The sequence below is a fragment of the Lissotriton helveticus genome (genome assembly GCF_964261635.1).
Source record: "Lissotriton helveticus chromosome 1_1 unlocalized genomic scaffold, aLisHel1.1 SUPER_1_unloc_14, whole genome shotgun sequence".
NCBI lineage: Eukaryota > Metazoa > Chordata > Amphibia > Caudata > Salamandridae > Lissotriton > Lissotriton helveticus.
This window is the reverse complement of record NW_027611653.1, coordinates 2,486,969-2,513,477: the sequence shown is the minus strand read 5'-3', so window position 1 is coordinate 2,513,477 and position 26,509 is coordinate 2,486,969. Positions and strand designations below refer to the sequence as shown.

The following is a 26,509-nucleotide window of genomic DNA, read 5'->3' as shown; positions in this document are numbered from 1 at the left end:
GCCTCAAAGCCGCAAAGAAATCTTGCCAAACACTCGAACAGACCTGGCGCCACGAACGGACAACAGAAAACATGACAACCCTCAAAAACACCACCCGCGAATACCACCAGCAGATCCGGGCCACCAAGAGGACATCGATCAAAGAGCAACTGGACAACAACACCCACAACAGCAAGGAGCTCTTCAGCATCGCCAAAGAGCTCTCCAACCCCAACGCCAGCAACAACGACATCACCTCGTCACAAGATCTCTGCAACGCCCTCGCCACCTTCTTCCACCGCAAGATCGCAGATATACACGACAGCTTCGGACCCCAATCTCCATCTCTGGACACCAAACCAGCTACCCCCACCACCACCCTCAGCGTATGGACCCCCATCAGCAGTGAAGACACCATCCACGTCATGAACTCCATCCACTCCGGCTCTCCCTCCGACCCATGCCCCCATCACATCTTCAACAAAGCCGACACCATCATTGCACCCCACCTTCGGAACGTCGTAAACAGCTCCTTCGCATCAGCCACCTTCCCTGAGAGCTGGAAACACGCAGAAATCAACGCCCTTCTGAAGAAACCCACAGCGGACCCCAAAGACCTCAAAAACATCCGCCCCATCTCTCTTCTCCCCTTCCCGGCTAAAGTCATCGAGAAGACCGTCAACAAACAGCTGACCACATTCCTCGAGGCAAACAACTCGCTCGACCCTTCCCAGTCCGGATTCCGAGCCAACCACAGCACCGAGACCGCCCTCATCGCAGCGACAGACGACATCAGAACCCTGATGGACAGCAGGGAAACAGCCGCTCTCATCCTCCTAGACCTCTCAGCAGCCTTTGACACCGTCTGCCACCGCACCCTAATAGACCGCCTCAACAACACTGGAATCCAAGGAAAGGCCCTGGAATGGATCACCTCATTCCACTCCGAGGTCACTGAGATCATCTGCGGCGTACCCCAAGGATCCTCACTCAGCCCAACACTCTTTAATATCTACATGAGCCCCCTCGCCACCATCCACGCAAACACAACAGCAACATCATCTCCTGCGCCGATGACACCCAACTGATACTCTCCCTCACCAAAGACCCAGCCATCGCCAAAACCAACCTTCAGGAAGGTATGAAAGAGGTAGCGGACTGGATGAAGCACAGCCGTCTGAAGCTCAACTCAGACAAGACGGAGGTCCTCATCCTCGGACAATCCCCATCAGCCTGGGACGACTCCTGGTGGCCCACGGCGCTGGGCACCGCACCGACACCCATGAACAACGCTCGCAACCTGGGATTCATCCTGGACTCCTCCCTCACGATGACCATGCAAGTCAACGCTGTTTCATCCTCATGCTTCAACACGCTACAGATGCTCCGGAAGATCTTCCGATGGATCCCAACCGAAACCAGAAGAACAGTCACCCAGGCCCTCGTTACCAGCCGACTGGACTTCGGGAACGCCCTTTACGCAGGAACCACGGCCACACTTCAGAATCGTCTCCAGCGCATACAGAACGCCTCCGCACGACTCATCCTCGACATCCCTCGCCACAGCCACATATCCGCCCACCTGAGAGACCTCCACTGGCTCCCCGTCAACAAAAGGATCACGTTCAGGCTGCTCACCCACGCACACAAGGCGCTCCACAACACGGGCCCCGAATACCTCAGCAGCCGCCTCTCGTTCTACACCCCTACCCGCCAGCTCCGCTCCACCAGTCTCTCCCACGGATTCGTAGAACCACCACCGGAGGAAGATCGTTCTCCTACCTGGCAGCAAAGACTTGGAACTCCCTCCCCAAACACCTACGACTGACCCATGACCATCTCACCTTCAGGAAACACCTAAAGACCTGGCTCTTCGAGCAGTAGCGGCACCCCTCCAACCCCCACTCAGTGCCTTGAGACCATTATGGGTGAGTAGTGTGCTTTATAAATGTATTGATTGATTGATTGATAGTGTTTACAGTGTCTGGATGGTGCTATCTGACGTCTGTGGTTAGTGTTTACAGTGTCTGGGCAGTGTTGCCTGTTGTCTGAGGGTACTGTTTACAGTGTCTGGGTGGTGCTATCTGAGGTCTGAGGGGAGTGTGCACAGTATCTGGGCAGTGTTGCCTGTTGTCTGATGGTAGTGTTGACCCAATTTGCAGTTGCAAGATCCCACAGCTATCTGAATACTTTAAAGGAGGGGGCGGTGCTATTCTCCAGCCAGAACGCAAAGTCTTCTGTAATCAGGAGTGGGTGGAGGTACTCGTCTGTCATCGGGGTGGAGGAATGGTTCATTAAGTTGGAAGGCATGGCTTGGCAGTTCGGGCTGGACTGTTCCCATGAGGCACAGGGTCAGACTGATTTGCATATAGCCATGTCTGAACTGGGGTGGCAGAGTGGGCTAAAGAACGGTGATGGATTAAACCCAGATCTTTTGACTGGGTGTGAGTGTTTGATTGGTTCAGATGCTCCGTCCATTACCACCCCCTTTTGTACCACTAATGGTTCATGAAGTTGCCAGTGGCAGTAGCAGGAGAGGATTCTGAGGCTGACATTGGGGCACAGCGTGATTCTGATCTTCACAATCTCCCTGATTTTAGGGTTTTTTTTAGCGTGAAGTGGGTCATGGAAAGGGTTTCTCCGAGTATTGCTGCTACTACAACCCCATGGTGTTGTTGGTGTGTTTCAAGGAGTATGTCTGAAGCATGAGATGCTGCAGCACACGGCACAGGAGTCTAAAAGGCAAGTCTCTGGGATGAGGTGGGTGTGAAGTTTGGGATTTTATCTGGTGCAGGCATCACAGCAGATCTTACAATAAAAAGATTTCAAGAATTGCTTTTTAGGTCGAGCTGACGTTAGCATTCATGCGAAGCATGAATGCTGTCAGCTCGACAACTAATGTGATCCGTATTTAGGAGAGTGGACACCAAAGTGTTACGAGCGTTTTCAGTGTCGGATTTCACCTCGGGAGCGAGCGTCTGGTAGCTGCGCATGCGCAAAGCCCTTGCTCACACACAGGCAGCCCCCACCTCTCTGCATGCACGCACGCACGCACACACACACACACACAGGCGCGCGCATGCACACGCAGGCATACAGCACCCATACAGGCACACATACAGGCACACTATCCCCTACCTCGCATTCTCTCTCAATCACACACAGTCACGCATGTGCACACACGTTCCCTCGCGCACACACGCACACACTCCCCCCCCCACGCATACAAACAGGCACGCACGCACTTTACATCAGCCCTGGGCCCCACTCACCAACTGCGCTCTTCCGGCGGGGCTCCTCACGGCGCGTCTCCATCTAAATCGGGGCTCCCTCAGGTCAGAGGAGCCCCGCAACAGGCGCCACACTCCTCCTTCTCCCCGGCCCCCTCCTGGGGACCCGGGCTACACCGGACGGCAGGGCGCTCCATGCGCCGGCAGCTCGCGGACCTGGGGAGGTGGGACTTCCGGTCGGCCGCGAGCGGATTGGCCGGCCGGCCAAGAGCTTCCGGGTCCGTCTGCAATGGCGGTCACGAGGCATCTGTGGTTAAGGACGTTGAATTATTACTGTCCTGAAGTGTATGCCGTTGATCTTCCTAAACAATGCCGCTTTGAAGATCCGGAATGTCGCTGCCTGACAGGTCGGTTTTCCGGATTGCGTGACTTTATCATTAAAAACAATGTCCTTTCAGTTCCAAAGTGCCCGGGTAAAGAGCTGGCCGAAACGAGGCACCGTCCGTCATCTTTAAAGCAGATTTGTGCGTTTGATTCCACTGAATGTTCCAAGCCACAAACAAGTGTTTCTTTTGTCAGTGCATTTTTCATTGGTTTGATTTTTTTCATTGCAGCCCCTTTTGTGAGGCCGCCGACACTACCTCAACTAACCCAGCTGCATTTCAGGACCCAAGCCGCGCCTCCAGCACCACGAGCTCCGTGTGCGCATCTCACCAACGGTTGGAGCGGCGGCTCCTATCTCAGGTACTAGGTGCCGCTTGCCTTGCTGGAAATGTCCAAGACCACAGAAGCAGGTCTTTGCTACTTGTCTGCTCCACAACCCCTCCCAAGTATCTGCTTGAACAACTCCCCCCTGCATCGCTGCATGCCCCCCACCCCCAATTGCCGCTTCTTCTAATGTACTTTGACTGCATCGCTAGTTGCCCTATCCCTCTCCCGCTTTTGAGCTAGGAGGCATCATCAGTGATTTTATGCTGTGAGTCTAGAGCCTTTTAGGGGAGGTTTCTCATCTCCTGGTGGCGCTCTTAAGGGCTGACTGCTTAGCGCTATCGGGGGTGAACAAATTGAGCAGCATGTGTCTTCATCTGTGTAAACATGCACAAGGCTCATTGAGCCTGATCAGACAGTCCAGTCTGGTCATAACAGTGCTAATGCCACTGAGATTGTGGTTTCGATACCCGTACGGGCAGATGTTTAAGTTGATCCGGTGACTCATTGAGCAAAAACATCCATGGCAAGGGCTTGTGCCTTCATTCCACCAATGTTCCTCCCCCCACGCTAGTTTAGAGGGGAGGACAGCAGATCACTTCACCTCCTTTTATTTTCCCGATGTTCTTTAAATGCGCACTTCGGGATGCGGGGCACGTGATTTATTTAATTACAATGCCTTTGCCTGGCTTCCCTCGCCCTAGCTCAACTGTAGCGCGACCTCGGAGGAGAGGACACTGGAGGCTGTTCACTTATTCTTGTGGCTTGGAATATTCCAGCAGGTCAGTTGTGTGAATACCACTTTGTGAGAAGTTGGCCTGATGTGCAGTGTTCACTATTCTAGTGATCACTATATATCAGTCCAAACAACCCTTATTGATGATTGGTTGTAAGTCAACCTTATAGACCAGCTATCCTAGTAGCATGGATACGAGCAGTCTAAGGCTAAGACTCTAGAGGGCGTGTTAAGCCAGCTGTTTTACCATCACATTACCCCTTGAACACCCAGTGAAAGGACACCACACAAGTTGTTATGAAAATAAACAGTGTATTTATTTATAACAAGACTACCCTGGCTCTTTATGAGACAGGGAGCTAAGCACACAACAAAAGTCTTACGAAAATACTTTTAAGTTAGCACGTTACACAAATGCCCGAGGGGCACGAAAAACCATATACGCTAAAAGTGGAATGCGAATTACTAGCAGGTAAGTAACAGTTCTAATAGGCTTTGGAATCGCTAGGACTGGACTAGGGAATCGTTAGATTACTACTAGGAGGCCCAGGGGACTCGGGTGCAGAGTGTGCACTCTCACGCGGGATGCGGGACAAAGTCTATGGAAGCTAGAATTCACAAAGTTAGTGTTCACGGGCGAACCCGACCTGGTAGGGAGAAAACGACAGTGGATCCTGACCCTTGGATAGTGAGGCTATGCTGGGACACCGGAGTGCCGAAGTTACCTAGCCCAGGGGCTGCAGCTGCATAGGTCTGAAAAGACGTCGGGGATCTCGTTGCCGGACCAGGAGCCTTGAAGGAAGAAGTTGCTGGCAGGCGACCAGTGAAGGAAAGTTCGATGGATCCAAGCCTGGATCAAGGAAGAAGAAAACCTGAAAGCAGAGGGGACCAAGTTCTTGAATCACTAGCCAGTGATTAAGTGGGTACCCGGATGGCACCGGGCGAAGTCACCGCAGTCAGGTGAGTGGGCGCTGCTGGGCTCTGCAGTCTCTCGGACCAGGAGGCATTGTCGGCGACCAGGATGGAGGTGCGAGCTGTCCCACGAAGGATGAAGTCGTCGGCGTCGAAGTTACCCAGGAGTGGGCAACAAGCCTTGGCTAATTCAAGCCCACGCGGTGGACTCAAAATGGCGTCTTGAGTGGACCAGGAGGGTCCGGGGTGCTCCTCTTCTGGAAGGGAGCAAGGGCCAGTCTGGAGCAACCAGACCAGCAGCAGAAATGTCGTCGGGCGTCGTCAGGAAGGCCACAAGCCAACGGGCTAGTAGCCAAACAACGCGGTGAGCAGCGGAAAGCAGAAGGGCCCCACGCAGATCGTTGAGATGCTGGGGGGCTGCACTTCGGAGCTGGAGCTGCTCAGAGTCGGGGCTTCTCGGACCCCAAAGCACTCACCAGTAGATTACTCGGCGGGCTTGCTGGAAAGAAGTCGTGCAGTCTTGCAGATGGCCGGTCCCTTGAGGTCTCGTCGCACCCACGGTTCTCAGCTGGGCTGTAGAGGTGGGTAGAGGTCAGAGGTGCCAGGGAAGCCGGTTCTCGTCGAGCTGGGCAGTCGGATTCCGGAGGAAGGACTTACAGCAGACCGCAGTGTTCTTTAGATGGTGCCTGCGGATGCAGGGTGACTACTCCTTAGCCACAAGGGAGAAATCTTAGGAAGAAGTCTTGAGTTCCTTTCGTAGAAAGTAGTTTCAGGATTCAAAGATGATCTGATTTGGAAGGGGGCCAGTCTCTACCTTTATCCTGTAAAAGGGGGCTGGCACGCGACTAGGTCCTGCCCTATGGGTGGGACCAGGAGGGGGGTGGTTACACCCACTTCCTTGGCGGGCTTTTCCCCAGGCCAGGGGCTGGAGTGCCCCTGGAACTGGTTCCAGCCGGCCTATGCACAGTGAGCACCGGGGTGCCACTTGCAGTCACCTTCCTCTAAAGCCCTGCCTACCTACAATACACAAAACCCTGTCTGGGACGGTGCTGGCACCGCCCCTGGCAGGAAACCCTTTGTCCTTATCTCCTGCTCTGGGAGGACTCCCAGCAGCAGGAGGGCAGACTTGTGTCTTGGTGGCAGCATCCATTTTGTGGATGCTAAGGCTCTGTCTGACTTTTAACCGGGTTATAGGTTACAGGCATGTCGTGTCCCTCTAGAAGGGTGGAATGCTAACCCCGTCGCCAGAATTGGCGAGGGGTTAGTATTCCAATTCGTATGACACCTTACTCGACATGTTTTGATAAAGCGATACCAGAGGTGGCACATAACCGCGAGGATTATAATGCACTTAAGAGTATATGGTATGCGATATCATGGAAACGGCTAAGGGATGGATCCCGAAAGCCGCAGACAGGCTCAGCTCATGCCAGAGCACCATCTCACACGATTCCAAGCACTCTGCCTTCAGGATTGTTAAGGCCTGCCATAGGAGTGACTGATAGGAGATCTGTGTGTCCATTTTAGGGTTAGATATAGGTATACTATATCTAAAGCAAAGGGTGATTACACCACCTTGCCCCAGCTGTCAAGCAGCCAGTTGTGTCAGATTTGGATGGCCAGCCAGGGGTGGCATAATACATGCTGCAGCCCCTGGTAGGCCCTGGGTACACCTATGCCCTGGGTACCTAAGGTACACTGTACAGGGACTGATAAGGTGGCTCAGTATCCAATTTAGATATGCACCTAAGGTACATGGAATCCATTTTACAGAGAGGGCAGTGGGCCTGAGGTCCTGAATAGCAGGGCCTCAGGTCAACTAAGTCAGAAAACCAGCAAAACACCAGGCAAAAAGTTGGGGGCAACCATAGTCAGGGATCAACCTTCCTACATAACCCCCCCCCCAAACGAAAGGAGATAAGGCTATCCTTGTCCAGGTAAGCCTATATTGCCTAAGTGGCCATTTAAGGAAGTGCCAGCACTGGCATGGTTACCCCCTATGTCATGGTCCACTAAGCAACCCCTCACCCTAAGGGTGTCTGAGGGTCTCCACCATAGGGAATCTCTACCTGTGGTGTGTTTTGTCAAAGAAAAAGGCTGGTGCTGAAATGGAGTACTGAAGTGAGGCTCCACTAACTTTGGGCTCAGCTTCCTCCAATCATTATCCACCATAGAGGCCTTTCTTTCCAAGACTGAGTTGTTTTGAGCTCTCAGGGTCAACCTCTGGCTACCTACAGCTGGAGGTTGGGTCCCTCTGTTTGGCTTACTGGAGGGACAGTTCAGGTCTGGGGCCCTCAGGTCCCAAGTTTGGCTGTGCCCAACAGTGTCCATCTGTGGGAGGTCCCTAACTAATTTTAAGGGGGATCCCTCAGGAGTGTGTCTTATTTTCACTTGGCTAGGTCTACTAGCTTCAGTGCCCTTAATCTGCTGATTGGGAAATTCTTTTGGACAGGGGGCCCCTTGGGGTCCAACACTGGCCTCCCTGACCTCTACAGCCCTGGGCTGACTGAGGCAGGGTAGAGAGGGGCAGGTTACCTGCTCCAGACTGGGTCCCACCTTGGAAGGGTCCACTGACATCAGGGGTTCTGCCAGGCTAGGCCTGACTACCTCTGTGGCAGTTTCTTCACAAGGGGTCAGATCAGTTCCCTGAGGAGGCTGATCCTTTCCTAAAGTCTGGTGGGAGGGAGATTTCTCTTCCTCCTCAATACTCTCTGTCTGAGTGGAGTGATCCATAGTTTCAGGCTTCACAACACTGTCATCTGTCTGAGTTTGAGCTGTGGCCATCACAACTCTCCCAACCTTTTCAGGAGGGGGCTCAGTTTGGGTGTGGGCTGTTACCATTACAGCCTTGACAACCTGTTCTGGGAAGGAAGTTGTCTGAGATTGGGTTGTGACTGGCACAACCCTCCTGACCTGTTCAGGGAGGATATCTTGGACTGGGGCTGTGGCTACCACTGCCCCACTAACCTTACCATGTATGTTTACCATTCTAGAATGGGTTTCTTGCTCTACTTCAGCCCAGGCTGAGAGCTCTAAATCATTCCCCAGTAGGCAATCTACAGGCAAGTTTGGTGACACTGCCACTCTCTTGTGGCCAGTGACACCTCCCCAGCTGAGATTGACCACTGCCATGGGATGATCTCTCTGTACTCCATCAATATTGGTCACCTGGTATGTGGCACCAGGTAAAAGTTGCCTTGAGGGGACTAGACTCTCAGTCACCATAGTGATGCTAGCCCCTGTATCTCTATAGGCCTCAACTTTTATACCATTGATGAGGGGCTCCTGTCTGTACTTGCCCAAAGTGTTGGGACAAGTTGTGAAGTTGGCAAACCCCATGCCAGTCTCACAGACAAGAGTATCTAAGTTTGGGGACCTGGTTAGGCCAGAGTCCCCAGGAACTCCCAAAGTAAATGCACCCAAATTCTTGGGGGCACTCCCACCACCTGGGGGATTACTACTAGTAGTAACAGGAGGTTTGGGAATGTTACTTGGGGGTATGTTTTCCTTATTGTTATTCTTTGGGCAACTGCTGTCAGTTTTCAAATGACCCACCTGTTTACAGGGATAACAATAAGGTTTCTTCTGGTTGTTGGAAGGATTCTGGGACCCACCCGCCTCAGAGGATTTTTGGGGCCCTGATGTGGTTTGATCTGTAGATTTATTCCCACCCTTCTCTTGAGGCTTGGTTGATTCCTTTTTCTGGTCACCACCTTGGTTCTTGGGCCTAATCCTGGTTCTGACCCATTTGTCTGCCCTCTTACCCAATTCTTGTGGAGAGGTCAGATCAGAGTCTACCAGGTGCTGGTGTAATAACTGGTTCTGACAATTATTTAAGACTTGCTCTCTCATAATTAGATTATACAATCCTTTGAAATCAGTAACCTTACTACCCAGTAGCCAGCCTTCCAAAGCCTTAGTGGCACAATCAACAAAGTCAGACCAGTCCTGAGTCTGAGTTTTCTGGGTGTCTCTGAACAGCAACCTGTACTGCTCAGTGGTTAAGCCAAACCCATCAACCAGTGCATTTTTCAGGACCTGGTAATTGTTAGCATCCTCCACTCTTGTAGTGAGGAGCTTATCTCTACCTTTACCATCAAAGGAGAGCCACAGTATAGCTGCCCACTGACTCTGGGGAATGCACTGCACAGTGCAGGCCCTCTCCAGAGCAGCCATCCATTTCTGGATGTCATCCCCTTGCTTAAAGGGGGGCACTATTTTAGTCAGGTGTTTAGTATCTAAACCCTTCTCTTTTTCTCTTGGGAGATTGCTGCCACCAGTGGGAGCTAACCCACTCATCTGCTGCTCTCTTGCCAGGGCAAGCTTCTCTTTGGCCAGGGCAATTTCTTCCCTTTCAATCCTCAGTTCAGCTTGTCTCATCCTAGCTTCATGCTCCCTTCTCTGAGGGGAAGTAAATCTCCTCTGTGGAGGATTCCTTCTCCCCTGAGAAGAGGCATTAGAGTGCAGAGATCTATTGGAGTCCCTAGAAAGAGATCTATCTCTCCTAACTCCAAGGTTAGGCCCACTTCGGGTTAGTACTGGGGGCCCCCCAGATCCTAGCCCAAGTAAGTCTAAGTTGGTCCTAGTTAGCCTTCTGACTACCTCAAGACCTTTGTCTACCTCATCCCCAGAGAGTACCTCCTGATCCTCCTCCTCAACTGCTGAATCAGTGTTGGGGAGATCTGGATCCCCAGAGGTTCCCTCTAAGGCTGGCATGTTCTCATGTAACTGAGAAAGCTTTCTGGCATCATATGTCTCTAAGAGACCTATCAGAAAGGGAGTGGTGGGGTTAGACCCCTGCTTCAGTTTTCTGGAGACACAGATTTGTCTCATCTCCTGGAAACTGAGAGCTGCATATCTTGAAGTGACCTGTGGAGGGTCAACACTGACCAGGGGAGTCTCAGTAGATTCTCCCTGGGTAGACATGCTTTTCTAGTGAGGTGTAAGTGGTGCACTTACCTACACTATATGTTTGCCTACTGATCCCTTGCTAGAGTTGTAGTTTAGGGTGTGCTAGGCCCTAGGAGCTACAACAGCTGGTTCAGTAGAACTCAGAGTATTCTAAGCTAAGTTATATGTACCTTTAGTACTTATGTGATCTTTCACAAGATATTCTTAGGGCATGTGTGGTAAAACAACAGCAAGCTCAAATCCCAACCGCTGCTCACCAATGTGAGAAGTTGGCCTGATGTGCAGTGTTCACTATTCTAGTGATCACTATATATCAGTCCAAACAACCCTTATTGATGATTGGTTGTAAGTCAACCTTATAGACCAGCTATCCTAGTAGCATGGATACGAGCAGTCTAAGGCTAAGACTCTAGAGGGCGTGTTAAGCCAGCTGTTTTACCATCACATTACCCCTTGAACACCCAGTGAAAGGACACCACACAAGTTGTTATGAAAATAAACAGTGTATTTATTTATAACAAGACTACCCTGGCTCTTTATGAGACAGGGAGCTAAGCACACAACAAAACTCTTACGAAAATACTTTTAAGTTAGCACGTTACACAAATGCCCGAGGGGCACGAAAAACCATATACGCTAAAAGTGGAATGCGAATTACTAGCAGGTAAGTAACAGTTCTAATAGGCTTTGGAATCGCTAGGACTGGACTAGGGAATCGTTAGATTACTACTAGGAGGCCCAGGGGACTCGGGTGCAGAGTGTGCACTCTCACGCGGGATGCGGGACAAAGTCTATGGAAGCTAGAATTCACAAAGTTAGTGTTCACGGGCGAACCCGACCTGGTAGGGAGAAAACGACAGTGGATCCTGACCCTTGGATAGTGAGGCTATGCTGGGACACCGGAGTGCCGAAGTTACCTAGCCCAGGGGCTGCAGCTGCATAGGTCTGAAAAGACGTCGGGGATCTCGTTGCCGGACCAGGAGCCTGGAAGGAAGAAGTTGCTGGCAGGCGACCAGTGAAGGAAAGTTCGATGGATCCAAGCCTGGATCAAGGAAGAAGAAAACCTGAAAGCAGAGGGGACCAAGTTCTTGAATCACTAGCCAGTGATTAAGTGGGTACCCGGATGGCACCGGGCGAAGTCACCGCAGTCAGGTGAGTGGGCGCTGCTGGGCTCTGCAGTCTCTCGGACCAGGAGGCGTTGTCGGCGACCAGGATGGAGGTGCGAGCTGTCCCACGAAGGATGAAGTCGTCGGCGTCGAAGTTACCCAGGAGTGGGCAACAAGCCTTGGCTAATTCAAGCCCACGCGGTGGACTCAAAATGGCGTCTTGAGTGGACCAGGAGGGTCCGGGGTGCTCCTCTTCTGGAAGGGAGCAAGGGCCAGTCTGGAGCAACCAGACCAGCAGCAGAAATGTCGTCGGGCGTCGTCAGGAAGGCCACAAGCCAACGGGCTAGTAGCCAAACAACGCGGTGAGCAGCGGAAAGCAGAAGGCCCCACGCAGATCGTTGAGATGCTGGGGGGCTGCACTTCGGAGCTGGAGCTGCTCAGAGTCGGGGCTTCTCGGACCCCAAAGCACTCACTAGTAGATTACTCGGCGGGCTTGCTGGAAAGAAGTCGTGCAGTCTTGCAGATGGCCGGTCCCTTGAGGTCTCGTCGCACCCACGGTTCTCAGCTGGGCTGTAGAGGTGGGTAGAGGTCAGAGGTGCCAGGGAAGCCGGTTCTCGTCGAGCTGGGCAGTCGGATTCCGGAGGAAGGACTTACAGCAGACCGCAGTGTTCTTTAGATGGTGCCTGCGGATGCAGGGTGACTACTCCTTAGCCACAAGGGAGAAATCTTAGGAAGAAGTCTTGAGTTCCTTTCGTAGAAAGTAGTTTCAGGATTCAAAGATGATCTGATTTGGAAGGGGGCCAGTCTCTACCTTTATCCTGTAAAAGGGGGCTGGCACGCGACTAGGTCCTGCCCTATGGGTGGGACCAGGAGGGGGGTGGTTACACCCACTTCCTTGGCGGGCTTTTCCCCAGGCCAGGGGCTGGAGTGCCCCTGGAACTGGTTCCAGCCGGCCTATGCACAGTGAGCACCGGGGTGCCACTTGCAGTCACCTTCCTCTAAAGCCCTGCCTACCTACAATACACAAAACCCTGTCTGGGACGGTGCTGGCACCGCCCCTGGCAGGAAACCCTTTGTCCTTATCTCCTGCTCTGGGAGGACTCCCAGCAGCAGGAGGGCAGACTTGTGTCTTGGTGGCAGCATCCATTTTGTGGATGCTAAGGCTCTGTCTGACTTTTAACCGGGTTATAGGTTACAGGCATGTCGTGTCCCTCTAGAAGGGTGGAATGCTAACCCCGTCGCCAGAATTGGCGAGGGGTTAGTATTCCAATTCGTATGACACCTTACTCGACATGTTTTGATAAAGCGATACCAGAGGTGGCACATAACCGCGAGGATTATAATGCACTTAAGAGTATATGGTATGCGATATCATGGAAACGGCTAAGGGATGGATCCCGAAAGCCGCAGACAGGCTCAGCTCATGCCAGAGCACCATCTCACACGATTCCAAGCACTCTGCCTTCAGGATTGTTAAGGCCTGCCATAGGAGTGACTGATAGGAGATCTGTGTGTCCATTTTAGGGTTAGATATAGGTATACTATATCTAAAGCAAAGGGTGATTACACCACCTTGCCCCAGCTGTCAAGCAGCCAGTTGTGTCAGATTTGGATGGCCAGCCAGGGGTGGCATAATACATGCTGCAGCCCCTGGTAGGCCCTGGGTACACCTATGCCCTGGGTACCTAAGGTACACTGTACAGGGACTGATAAGGTGGCTCAGTATCCAATTTAGATATGCACCTAAGGTACATGGAATCCATTTTACAGAGAGGGCAGTGGGCCTGAGGTCCTGAATAGCAGGGCCTCAGGTCAACTAAGTCAGAAAACCAGCAAAACACCAGGCAAATTACAATGCCTTTGCCTGGCTTCCCTCGCCCTAGCTCAACTGTAGCGCGACCTCGGAGGAGAGGACACTGGAGGCTGTTCACTTATTCTTGTGGCTTGGAATATTCCAGCAGGTCAGTTGTGTGAATACCACTTGCATAATCGCACTCCCTCACTCGCGTTCTGGTTTCTCCCCCGTCAACCGTCGCCTGCTCTCCCTTGCTCCCTGGCCTTGCCCGTCCTGTTCCCAAATAGCCTCCCATCGTTTCTTACTGTCTTCCCAACTCACTAGAACATCAAAGTGCCAACTTGATTCGAACATATTGAACTGCTTTACGTGATCACCAGTTACTTGCACACGGTCCCACCCTCTGACCCACTACTAGTTGTGAGTTTATAGCAGACTGGTTTCAATCCCCACACTACTATCGCGGTTTTCAATTCTCCTCACCCTCCTATTGTTTACAATTCTTAACCCACCCTCCCATCGTTGTTTTCAGTTCTCACACCTACCCGGCCATCGTTTTCAATTCTCAGCCTCCTGTGGAAGGCCTCAATAGCTACACCACGAGCTGTAAAGCATCACTGTGTAGCACGCTACTTCGCAACCGCAGACATTTATCAAAAATAGTGTTGCTGTGAATCTTACACCTCCGGCTGTTATCATCTGTCCAGCACTACCAACAAAACGGCTCAATAGGACACAGCACGGCTTCTCCAACTGAAATAACATCATAGAAGAGTATTCAAAATTTGAACAGATGTCAAGACATGGGTAAATAAATCGTGCACTATCGCCTTTGGCAAACACAAGTAAGTATTGCTCTAAAAGGGCCACAAACAGGTACAACGGGACACAGTGCACGCAATTGTTACAACAGACTCGTTATTGCCTTTCGTGGCACTGTAAGAGTACAATACTACAGTGCCACATAATTATATGCTACATAATTACAATGCAACATACACTCCAAACAATACCACTCAGTACCACATAATTACACGCCACAATTAGACTCTACTGAAAACATACACGCTTCATAATACCACTCAGTGCCACATAATTAAATGCTACAGAATTACACTGCGCTCAACGCAACATACACTCTAAATACCACTCAATTCCACATAATAACACTACACATAATTACACTATCCATCGCCCCTCTCTATCCATCCATCGCCCCTCACTCTATCCACCCATCGCCCCTCACTCCATCTGTCCATCTACCCATCGTCCCTCACTCCACCTACCCATCGCCCCTCACTCCACCTACCCATCGCCCCTCACTCCACCTATCACCCTCCCTCCCTCTATCGCATCACCACAGCATCACTCAGCACCAACACAGCATCACTCATGGGCACCACAACATCACTGACGGCCACAGCATCACTCGTCGGCACCACAGCATCAATCTGTGCAACCATTCAACAACAACTGGTTAAAATATGTTCTCTCAATGTTTCAAGCTTTATTACAAATGTCACAAAAAGATGTTAATATTTCACTTCTGTTCTTGGATTTTCGTCACAATAAAATACACTGAACATAATCTTCACAAACGTTATTTACAAAAGTTTAAGCTATTGCCATTATAAATTACAATAACTTATTTAAGTATTAATTATTTAAAAAAATAAAAGCCTGTTATTTGTAATATCAATACATCTAAGTCATGTAAATATAACACATATGGCATTACAAATGCTATAGGTGTCACATTTGCGAAAGTTATAACTATTGGCATTGTAAATGACAGCTATTAATTTCGCTATTTTCAAACCCAACAAATAAATTTAAAAAAAAATTGTACAATACCAATAGCTCAAACTTTCCTAATGCGAGACCTATTGCATTGCAAATGCTTGTTTTTAATGCTTTCTGTCAGCAGATTACACTTGCTGGACATTGGTAGGATGCTGCTGGCCTTGAGGATCTCACTCGGTTTAGGGTCCCTGGTCACAGTTTGTCATTCATGCTTTTCCAGCTTGGTCTGGTGGTTCATTGGATGAATGCGCCAACTGTAGGGGCCTGTATTTAACCTTATGGTCACAGATTCAAATCCTGGCAGGTCCACTCACTCTTTCATCCTTCTGAAGTCGATAAAATGTGTACCAGTGACTTGGATAACAATATAATCTGTTATTCAGCACAATGAGGCCCTTCTGGGTGACCGTGTGTTAGAAATGGGGGTCTCTAGTTGGCAATGATTTGCACCTTTGTCCAAAAAGGAACCCTTCAGGATAAGGGGGTACACTACTGAAATAACCCCAGCTCACTTCCTTGGTAGCTTGGCACGAGCAGTCAGGCTTATATCAGAGGCTGTGTGTAAAGCATTAGCACATAACCAACAGTAACAAAGTGAAAACACCACAAAAGGACACCACACCACTTTAGACAAATGTCCAATACTTTATATATTCAAAACAAAAACAATACAAATCCAACATATAGTTCTTCAAAATATGAACTTTTCCAGAATAACCTTAAAATACAGTTCCTTGAAGTCTGTAGCTCCGTTTGGTGCTACAGCGGTGCTGAGAACAGAATCCAACAGTTCCGTCAGACTGCATCGGTCATGGGGTCGGCAGACTCGTTAACAGTACCTTTTAGTTGCAGCCGATCACGTTGGTGCAGGCCGGTCATTGCAACCGTTGTGGTTGCGTTGTGAAGAGTAGCTGTGCAGCGTGCGGTGCCCTCAAGATTCGTACGGGTAGCAGCTTGGTGACGATGGTCGTCGGTAAGACCAGAGTTGCAGTGCGAGATGCGGCTGTGCCCTCTGCGGTGCCTTCCGGACATGTAATCGGCGACAAAGTCTGCTGCTTTCCCCCTCTGTGGCAACTGAAACTGCGATTCCAGAGGTGGTACCCAGAGGTAAGTGAAGTCTTTGCTGTCCTGGAGACTTCGTGAACAGGAGGTAAGTTTGGTTTGAAGCTCTTGGAGATACTCAGCACAAGTTTAAGAAAGCTCAGTCCAGTCCTATTACTGCCCAAAGCAGAAGCAGCAACTGCAGGCCAACCCAACAAAGCAACAACCCAGCAAAGGGGCAGTACTCAACCTGCAGTTCTTCCAGCTCTTCTTCTTTGCAGGTTCCTTGATTCCAGCGAATTCTAAAGTTCTGGGGTGTGGGCCCTAATATTTATACTCAGTTCCTCTTTGTTCCCTTGGGTGGAGAGTGTCTGTGCCCAGCCCATACCAGTTCTGTTCTCCCTGGCCCGGCTTCCTGGCAGGAGGTGGAGACAGCATTGTCCAAGGCAGACCAGGCCCATTCAGGTGCCGGGAAATTCCTCCCACTACACTAAATACAGCCCAGGTCTATTCAGCCCAGCCCTGACTCATCCATTGAAGGCAGGACACACCTTGACCCCCCCCCCCCAGTGGCTGTCTGAAGAGAATGCACACCCCCAGCCCCTGTCACTCCAAAGCCAGATAGTCAATCCAAAATCTCAGCAGAGGCACACAGGATCATAAAACTCATCTTTACTAATCTTTACTCATCTGAGTGCAGGCATACTAAACTCCCTTTCTCTATTTTGTCCCAATGGGAAGATATACTCGTAAAATCTTACAGAGTATTCCCCATTCTATCCTATGGGACAGATAACCTTTCAAAAGTGAACAAGCATTTGCAATGCAATAGGTCTCGCATTAGTAAAAGTTTGAGCTATTATCATTGCTGGTAATAATGCAACGCCAATGACTGAAACATTTAGTAATGCGAGACCTGTTGCATTGCAAATGCTTTTTTATTTCTGGTACGACACAGACCGTATCAGTCTCTACGTCTTAAAGATACTTTTAAATGGTTTGTGTATCCCAAAAAAATCCGGCTCCTATACCATTATGAGTTAAGCCAACCAAGTCATTTATAGTGCTTAGAAACAATAGAAAGGCGACATATAGTTGTATATATAAACACCTAACTTCCTATAGACGCTGCTAACATAAACGAGGTGGACCCGGAAGGTCTCCTTGGAAATGTTCAATAAGCAGCAAATTTGGAAATATCAGGTACATTTCATTTCCCTCCAGAGTGCTCCACTGCGCAGTGGACCTTGTAATTCTGACAGGGCTGGTAACACTTGTTACCAGCCCAGTCAGCATTACCTGGCCACTGATTATGAGGAACTTAGACTAACTGAGCCGCTTACCCTGCTGACAGTGACAGCACATCTCCAGGAACGTATTCAGACTGTTATACTCCGGTCTGCGATACGAACCTCAGCCCAGAAAGTGAACAATGCTGTAATACCACACTAATGACAAATTATACGCTATCTAATTGCCAAATAACTATAATAAGAACATACACCACTATGAAAAAAAATATTTATGCAATATGCGCTAGGTAGAAAAAGAGACAAAGAAGGTAATTTAGGTAACATGATTTGGCTACAGAGTATAGACAGGAAGAGTGCGAGGTGTGCTGAGTTCTGTTCCCTCCTCACAGTTGGACATCACTGTCCAGTTTTGGGCATGAGTAACACTGTGCCTGATTGCAAGATTATTGCTGTTCTTTATCGAGGCATTAGTCTTGAGCCTCAAACTTGATCTCCCCAGGGCCTTAATTATAGCGCTGGAACAATCATTTGTCTGCTGCAGGTCGCCTTGGTGCTTGGAGATGATGGGTGTTGGAAAGGCGATCCCAGGGGAGACAGAAGGTGTCTGACTGCCCAACCCGAGACCCACCTCTTTGTATGGAATAGGCCGAGCGCCGTAGGGAGGCCTCCTTGGCGAGGCTCCTCTCCTACAATCGTATCAGCGGAGCAATCACACTACCACAGACGGACACCACACGAAGGGATATTCTCAAGAATCTTTATATAAGAAATGAAGGCACGTTCTCGTTGTAGCATAACACAGGGATCGAGGGATCCGTAAAGTCTTGGTTTTGGGAAAAAGGGGGTAGCGGGACAGTCTTGGTACCAATTGGTGCGTGGATAGTTCAGGGGGTCAGGCCGCGACAGCATCAGCAGGGCCTCGAAGGTGGTTCAGCTCGGTCAGGCCGCGACAGCGTCAGCAGGGCCTCGAAGGTGGTTCAGCTTGGTCAGGCCGCGACAGCGTCAGCAGGGCCTCGAAGGTGGTTCAGCTCGGTCGGGCTGCGACAGCGTCAGCAGGGCCTCGAAGGTTGTTCAGCTCGGTCAGGCCGCGACAGCGTCAGCAGGGCCTCGAAGGTGGTTCAGCTTGGTCAGGCCGCGACAGCGTCAGCAGGGCCTCGAAGGTTCCAGGGCAAGAGTTCGGATCATGATCAGCCGCGACGAGGTCAGCAGGGCTTCGACTCCAAGATACAACTAGAGTCCTAATCCAGGGCTGGCCCATATATAGGACTGGAGGCCTTTGATGTCCGGACCCTCGCGCCTGGGGGTCAGAGGGGCCGGGATGAAGGTGTCCAGACACCCAGCAGGGGGGTGGAGCCAGCGCCCAGGGAGGCTGGAGGGCGATCGATACCAGGCGTCCGGGGACGGCTGGAGGGCCATCGAAACTCCCCTCCTCCGGGATCTGCTAAGTGGCCACTTTACCACCTGGGAGGATCTTGGTGCCTCGATGTCGGGGCTTTGCTGGGGCCGGGGCCAGGGCGGCTGCGGCCACGTGCTCGGGACGTGATGGGCCCAAGATGGAGTCGGGCCGGAAATGGTGGCCTGGCATGGTCGCCGGACCGGCAGGGTTGGCGAGCAGGGTCCGCCGGGGTCCCAGGGAGGGGGAGAGCCGTAGGTTGCCAGGGGGGCTGCTCTCGTCGAGGTTTCGTGAAGGTTCGTGTCAGGGGGGTCGACAGCAGGTCGATGGAGGGCCGATGTCGCCCGGGGCCCGCCATGCGGGAGGGGTAGGACCACGCCACGAGGCCGGGTCCAACAATGGGCTTTCATTTTTATTTCGAGTGCAATTGAGCCCGTCCTATCCGGTCTGATTGCAAAAAACGGTGAAATGCACAGTACCGACTAACGCAGGTTTATGTAAACGCCGAGGAATTGCCTGGATGGCTGTTTATGGTGCAGTACTCAAAGGATGCTGCGTCAGGGTTTAATGGTGCGGTGGTTGCAAGTGTTGGGCACCGGTTCTCAGTTTCGGGGCGCGTAATATCTATTTTACCATTAGACTGTTTCCCAGAGAAAGATAGAAAAGGCAGCAAATGAGAGACAAAGGGACAAGAAAGGGAAGAAAAAGAACATGCAAGGTGAAACAAACATGAAGGAAGTGTAGGCGGTGGAAGAAAGAGGCATGACGTCGAATCGGGACTAGGCAGGCCCAGTATTCGGCGTACTGGGCATTTGGCAGCACCGAGGGCGGCCTCTTAAAAAAAGAAAAAAAACTTTTTGCCTCAGCACTTGAAAAAAAATGATGTACAAATTAAACAACGATGCTGTCTAATGAACATTAGTGCTGACTTCTCCAAAATCAGTCTCAAGCTGAGATTTCACACTGCATGTCAAACATAACAGACCCATTCAGACAGGGTACGTGTAGAAGATTTAGCTTTGTTATACCACTTTACCAGGAGCAGGTGTGACCTTGTGACGCAGTTCCCTTTTGAGTCAATATTCCATGTCTGGTGCAAACTGGACTCAACGGTAAGGGGTAAACTTTTGTTTACGAGCGCTACGTGTGATACTGGTCAACACAAACCTCAGGAGATGAACAGTATTGTAGGGGCTGAATTTGTGTGTTCTTAAATGCTCCCAACATAAAGCTAGTAATTATTTCATCGAAGATTGATTGAACAAGGAAGCATCCTCGAGATTACAAAGAGTGAGTCTGTTTCCAAACATCGTCACTTCCGAAGAGACAAGTGGTGAAGCATAAGAGCAAACTTAGCATCTTCCAAGTTTCATGTGCTTGCGTCACGTTCTGTATTGAAAACAGCGGGCCCGTTTTGTTTAATTATTTTACAGTGTGTTCTTGCTCCCCCGCAACGCTTGATGGGTCTTTGTTGTGAGAAGTACATCTGCTTAAGGCCGTGCGAGTTAAGCACTCCCTATTGCAATCTGTCGCGACTTGCAAGACACAAGATTATGTCTGAGATGGCAATCTCGACTTCTCATCCTTCCGATGACAATAATTTGAGTCCCATTTAATTCTGCAATCTTACCTTGATGCTGTGCATTGTCTTAGCCATGGCAATGTTTCAAATGTATTTTAAAAACAAGCAACAGCATTGCAAGCTTTCCTTAGCTTACGTAAACCGAGCTGGTATAGCGTGTGTATCACACCTGTATACTTCCTCATACTCACAATATAGAACAAGTTCTGCCGCTGAGTAGTTTGGGCAGTGTTAGGGGGTGTTATCTGAGTCCGGGGACGCATTGCTGACGAGCTTACTAAAGCCATTGCAGACAAAGGATGTGACCGCGTGCTGCAGGAGACACGAGCTGTGAAAGTGAAAGTGTGGGAGAGCGCGAGAAGAGACGCGCGCGTTTACAGCATGTGTCTCCTAAAGCGCGTGTGTTCACAGCACGTGTCTCATAAAGCGCGCGGTCACAGCCATAGTCTGCAATGGGTTTATTAAGCTTGTGCACCTCAACTGTCCCACTTTGCTACTTACACAGCGACAATAAGTATCGCTGGCGACAGCGCTTCGCGCTGCGACGACCGCTTCGCGCTGCGACGCCAGCGAGACCTCAAAACGAATGACCCTGTAGTTCACCATCAGGACATGTCACACACACCAGGACATGTACTACTTTTCAAATACACTGTATCCTGCCCAGAGGGGTACCTTGGGCCTACCTTAGGGGTGCCTTACATGCAATAAAAGGGAAGGTTAGGGCTTGGCAAGTTGGTGCCCTAGCCAAGTCAATCTGGCAGTCACAACTGAGCGCATACACAGCAGTGGCACGTCAGCGGCACCTTTAAAAGGCTGCTGGTGTGGGTGGCACAATCAGTGCTGCAGGCCCACCCTCATCATTTGATTTACAGGCCCTGGGCACACACAGTGTACTGTACTACGGACTTACTAGTAAATCAAATATGACAATCATGGAAACACCAATCCATAACACAATTTACAATAGGAGCACTTGCACTTTAACACTGGACAGCAGTGAGAAAGTGCAAAGAGATACCAAACCAGCAAAAACAGAGAAAAAAACAGGCGGTCAATTCAAAAAAACAGGGGAAACACACCAAAAGATGCCAGGTCTAACACTGTGCACTTTACACATACACATATTATGCTTTTCACTACTTCAACAGATTGGCACATAGAATGACAGAGAAGCCATCAGTTTTGGAATTCCATCTACAACAACTAATCACATTGAGGCCCAACATAGCGATAAGGATTGATGATGTTATGAACAGCATCGGGGTACCCTCTTTGATAGACTTCACAGAAATCATTGTACATTTAAGCAGGAGGGCTGGTCTGGGTCAGTAATGGGGGCAGCAGGGCTGGTCGGGGGTCAGTAATGGGGGCAGCAGGGCTGGTAGGGGTCAGTAATGGGGCAACAGGGCTGGTCGGGGGTCAGTGACGGGGGCAGCATGGCTGGTCGGGGTCAGTAATGGGGGCAGCAGGGCTGGTGGGGGTCAGGAATGGGGGCAGCAGGGCTGGTGGGGGGTCAGTAATGGGGAGGCAGGGCTGGTGGGGGGTCAGTAATGGGGTAAGTCGGGCTGGTGGGGGGTCAGTAATGGGTCAGCAGGGCTGGTGGGGTCACTAGTGACGTCAGCAGGGCTGGTGGGGGTCAGTAATGGGGCAGCAGGGCTGGTCAGTAATGGGGGCAGCAGGGTTGGTGGGGGTCAGTAATGGGGTCAGCAGGGCGGGTCGGGGTCAGTAATGGGATCAGCAGGGCTGGTGGGGGGTCAGTAATGGGGACAGCAGGGCTGGTGGGTGGTCAGTAATGGGGCAGCAGGGCTGGTGGGGGGTCAGTAATGGGGTCAGCAGTGCTGGTGGGGTCAGTAATGGGTCAGCAGGGCTGGTGGGGGGTCAGTAATGGGTCAGCAGTGCTGGTGGGGGGTCAGTAATGGGTCAACAGGGCTGGTCAGGGGTCATTAATGATGTCAGTAGGGCTGGTGGGGGGTCAGTAATGGGGTCAGCAGGGCTGGTCAGGGGTCAGTAATGGGGTCAGTAGGGCTGGTGGGGGGTCAGTAATGGGGCAGCAGGGCTGGTGGGGGGTCAGTAATGGGGCAGCAGGGCTGGTGGGGGGTCAGTAATGGGGTCAGCAGGGCTGGTGGGGGTCAGTAATGGGGCAGCAGGGCTGGTGGGGGTCAGTAATGGGGTCAGCAGGGCTGGTGGGTCAGTAATGGGTCAGCGGGGCTGGTGGGGTCAGTAGTGACATCAGCAGGGCTGGTGGGGATCAGTAGTGGGGTCAGCAGGGCTGGGGGTCAGTAATGGGGCAGCAGAGTTGTTGGGGGGTCAGCAGGGCTGGTGGGGGGTCTGTAACGGGGTCAGCAGGGCTGGTCAGGGGTCAGTAATGGGGTCAGTAGGGCTGGTGGGGGTCAGTAATGGGGCAGCAGGGCTGATGGGGGTCAGTAATGGGGTCAGCAGGGCTGGTGGGTGGTCAGTAATGGGTCAGCAGGGCTGGTGGGGTCAGTAGTGACATCAGCAGGGCTGGTGGGGGTCAGTAGTGACGTCAGCAGGGCTGGTGGGGGTCAGTAGTGACGTCAGCAGGGCTGGTGGGGGTCAGTAATGGGGTCAGCAGGGCTGGTGGGGGTCAGTAATGGGGGCAGCAGGGCTGGTGGGGGTCAGTAGTGAGTTCAGCAGGGCTAGTGGGGGTCAGTAATGGGGGCAGCAGGGCTGGTGGGGGTCAGTAATGATGTCAGCAGGGCTGGTGGGGGTCAGTAGTGGGGGTCAGCAGGGCTGGTGGGGGTCAGTAATGGGGGCAGCAGGGCTGGTGGGGGTCAGTAGTGACGTCAGCAGGGCTAGTGGGGGTCAGTAGTGACGTCAGCATGGCTGGTGGGGGTCAGTAATGGGGTCAGCAGGACTGGTGGGGGTCAGTATTGGGGTCAGCAGGACTGGTCAGGGGTCAGAAGGGCTGGTCGGGGGTCAGTAATGGGGTCAGCAGGGCTGGTCGGGGGTCAGTAATGGGTCAGTAATGGGGTCAGCAGGGCTGGTCGGGGGTCAGTAATGGGGTCAGCAGGGCTGGTGGGGGTCAGTAATGGGGTCAGCAGGGCTGGTGGGGGGTCAGTAGTGACGTCAGCAGGGCTGGTGGGGGTCAGTAGTGACGTCAGCATGGCTGGTGGGGGTTAGTAGTGATGTCAGCAGGGCTGGTGGTGGTCAGTAGTGGGGTCAGCAGGGCTGGGGGGTCAGTAGTGACATCAGCATGGCTGGTGGGGGTCAGTAGTGACGTCAGCAGGGCTGGTGGGGGTCAGTAATGGGGTCAGCAGGGCTGGGGGTCAGTAATGGGGCAGCAGGGTTGCTGGGGGGTCAGTAATGGGGTAAGCAGGGCTGGTGGGGGGTCTGTAATGGGGCAGCAGGGCTGGTCGGTGGTCAGTAATGGGGGCAGCAGGGCTGGTTGGGGGTCAGTAATGGGGTCAGCAGTGCTGGTGGGGGTCAGTAATGGGGTCAGCAGGGCTGGTGAGGGTCAGTAGTGACGTCAGCAGGGCTGGAGGGGGTCAGTAGTGGGGTCAGCAGGGCTGTTGGGTGTCAGTAATGGGGTCAGCAGGGCTGGTGGGGTCAGTAGTGATGTCAGCAGGGCTGGTGGGGGGTCAGTAGTGACGTCAGCAGGGCTGGTGGGGGTGAGTAGTGGGGTCAGCATGGCTGGTGGGGGTGAGTAGTGGGGTCAGCAGGGCTGGTGGGGGTGAGTAGTGGGGTCAGCAGGGCTGGTGGGGGTCAGTAGTGACGTCAGCAGGGCTGGTGGGAGTCAGTAGTGACGTCAGCAGGGCTGGTGGGGGTCAGTAGTGACATCAGCATGGCTGGTGGGGGTCAGTAATGGGGTCAGCAGGGCTGGTGGGGGTCAGTAATGGGGGCAGCAGGGCTGGTGGGGGTCAGTAGTGAGTTCAGCAGGGCTAGTGGGGGTCAGTAATGGGGGCAGCAGGGCTGGTGGGGGTCAGTAATGACGTCAGCAGGGCTAGTGGGGGTCAGTAGTGACGTCAGCATGGCTGGTGGGGGTCAGTAATGGGGTCAGCAGGACTGGTGGGGGTCAGTATTGGGGTCAGCAGGACTGGTCAGGGGTCAGTAATGGGGTCAGCAGGGCTGGTCGGGGTCAGTGATGGGGTCAGCAGGGCTGGTCGGGGGTCAGTAATGGGGGCAGCAGGGCTGGTGGGGGTCAGTAATGGGGTCAGCAGGGCTGGTGGGGGGTCAGTAGTGACGTCAGCAGGGCTGGTGGGGGTCAGTAGTGACATCAGCATGGCTGGTGGGGGTTATTAGTGATGTCAGCAGGGCTGGTGGTGGTCAGTAGTGGGGTCAGCAGGGCTGGGGGGTCAGTAGTGACATCAGCATGGCTGGTGGGGGTCAGTAGTGACGTCAGCAGGGCTGGTGGGGGTCAGTAGTGGCGTCAGCAGGGCTGGAAGGGGTCAGTAGTGACGTCAGCAGGGCTGGTGGGGGGTCAGTAATGACGTCAGCCGGGTGGGGTCAGTAGTTACGTCAGCAGGGCTGGTGGGGGTCAGTAATGGGGTCAGCAGTGCTGGTGAGGGTCAGTAATGGGGTCAGCAGGACTGGTGGGGGTCAGTAATGGGGTTGGCAGGACTGGTGGGGGTCAGTAATGGGGTCAGCAGGACTGGTCGGTGGTCAGTAATGGGGTCAGCAGGGCTGGTCGGGGGTCAGTAATGGGGGCAGCAGGGCTGGTCGGGGGTCAGTAATGGGGTCAGCAGCACTGGTCGGGGGTCAGTAATGGGGTCAGCAGGGCTGGTCGGGGGTCAGTAATGGGGGCAGCAGGGCTGGTCGGGGGTCAGTGATGGGGTCAGCAGGGCTGGTCTGGGGTCAGTAATGGGGGCAGCAGCGCTAGTGGGGGTCAGTAATGGGGTCAGCAGGGCTGGTGGGGGTCAGTAGTGACGTCAGCAGGGGTGGTGGGGGTCAGAAATGGGGTCAGCAGGGGGACTGGGGGTCAGTAGTGACGTCAGCAGGGAGGGGGTCAGTAGTGACGTCAGCAGGGCTGGTGGGGGTCAGTAGTGACGGCAGCAGGGCTGGTGGGGGTCAGTAGTGACGTCAGCATGGCTGGTGGGGGTTAGTAGTGACGTCAGCAGGGCTGGTGGGGGTCAGTAGTGACGTCAGCAGGGCTGGTGGGGGTCAGTAATGGGGTCAGCAGGGGGACTGGGGGGTCAGTAGTGACGTCAGCAGGGAGGGGGTCAGTAGTGACGTCAGCAGGGCTGGTGGGGATCAGTAGTGACGTCAGCATGGCTGGTGGGGGTTAGTAGTGACGTCAGCAGGGCTGGTGGGGGTCAGTAGTGGTGTCAGCAGGGCTGGTGGGGGTCAGTAGTGACGTCAGCAGGGCTGGTGGGGGTCAGTAGTGACGTCAGCAGGGCTGGTGGGGGTCAGTAGTGGGGTCAGCAGGGGACTGGGGGGTCAGTAGTGACGTCAGCAGGGAGGGGGTCAGTAGTGACGTCAGCAGGGCTGGTGGGGGTCAGTAATGACATCAGCAGGGCTGGTGGGGGTCAGTAGTGATGTCAGCATGGCTGGTGGGGGTTAGTAGTGACGTCAGCAGGGCTGGTGGGGGTCAGTAGTGGGGTCAGCAGGGCTGGTGGGGGTCAGTAGTGACGCCAGCAGGGCTGGTGGGGTCAGTAGTGACTTCAGCAGGGCTGGAAGGGGTCAGTAGTGACGTCAGCAGGGCTGGTGGGGGGTCAGTAGTGACTTCAGCCGGGTGGGGGTCAGTAGTTACGTCAGCAGGGCTGGTGGGGGTCAGTAATGGGGTCAGCAGGGCTGGTGGGGGTCAGTAATGGGGTCAGCAGTGCTGGTGAGGGTCAGTAATGGGGTCAGCAGGACTGGTGGGGGTCAATAATGGGGTTGGCAGGACTGGTGGGGGTCAGTAATGGGGTCAGCAGGACTGGTCGGGGGTCAGTAATGGGGTCAGCAGGGCTGGTCGGGGGTCAGTAATGGGGGCAGCAGGGCTGGTCGGGGGTCAGTAATGGGGTCAGCAGCACTGGTCGGGGGTCAGTAATGGGGTCAGCAGGGCTGGTCGGGGGTCAGTAATGGGGGCAGCATGGCTGGTGGGGGTTAGTAGTGACGTCA

The 26,509-nt window shown here is 52.7% G+C and overlaps 1 long non-coding RNA gene across 1 annotated transcript in view; it reads right to left on the bottom strand.

Annotated features, from left to right (window-relative positions):
* Positions 1-26,509, bottom strand: part of LOC144805563 (uncharacterized) — a 116,294-nt gene that overhangs the window by 44,722 nt on the left and 45,063 nt on the right. The window lies entirely within an intron of this gene.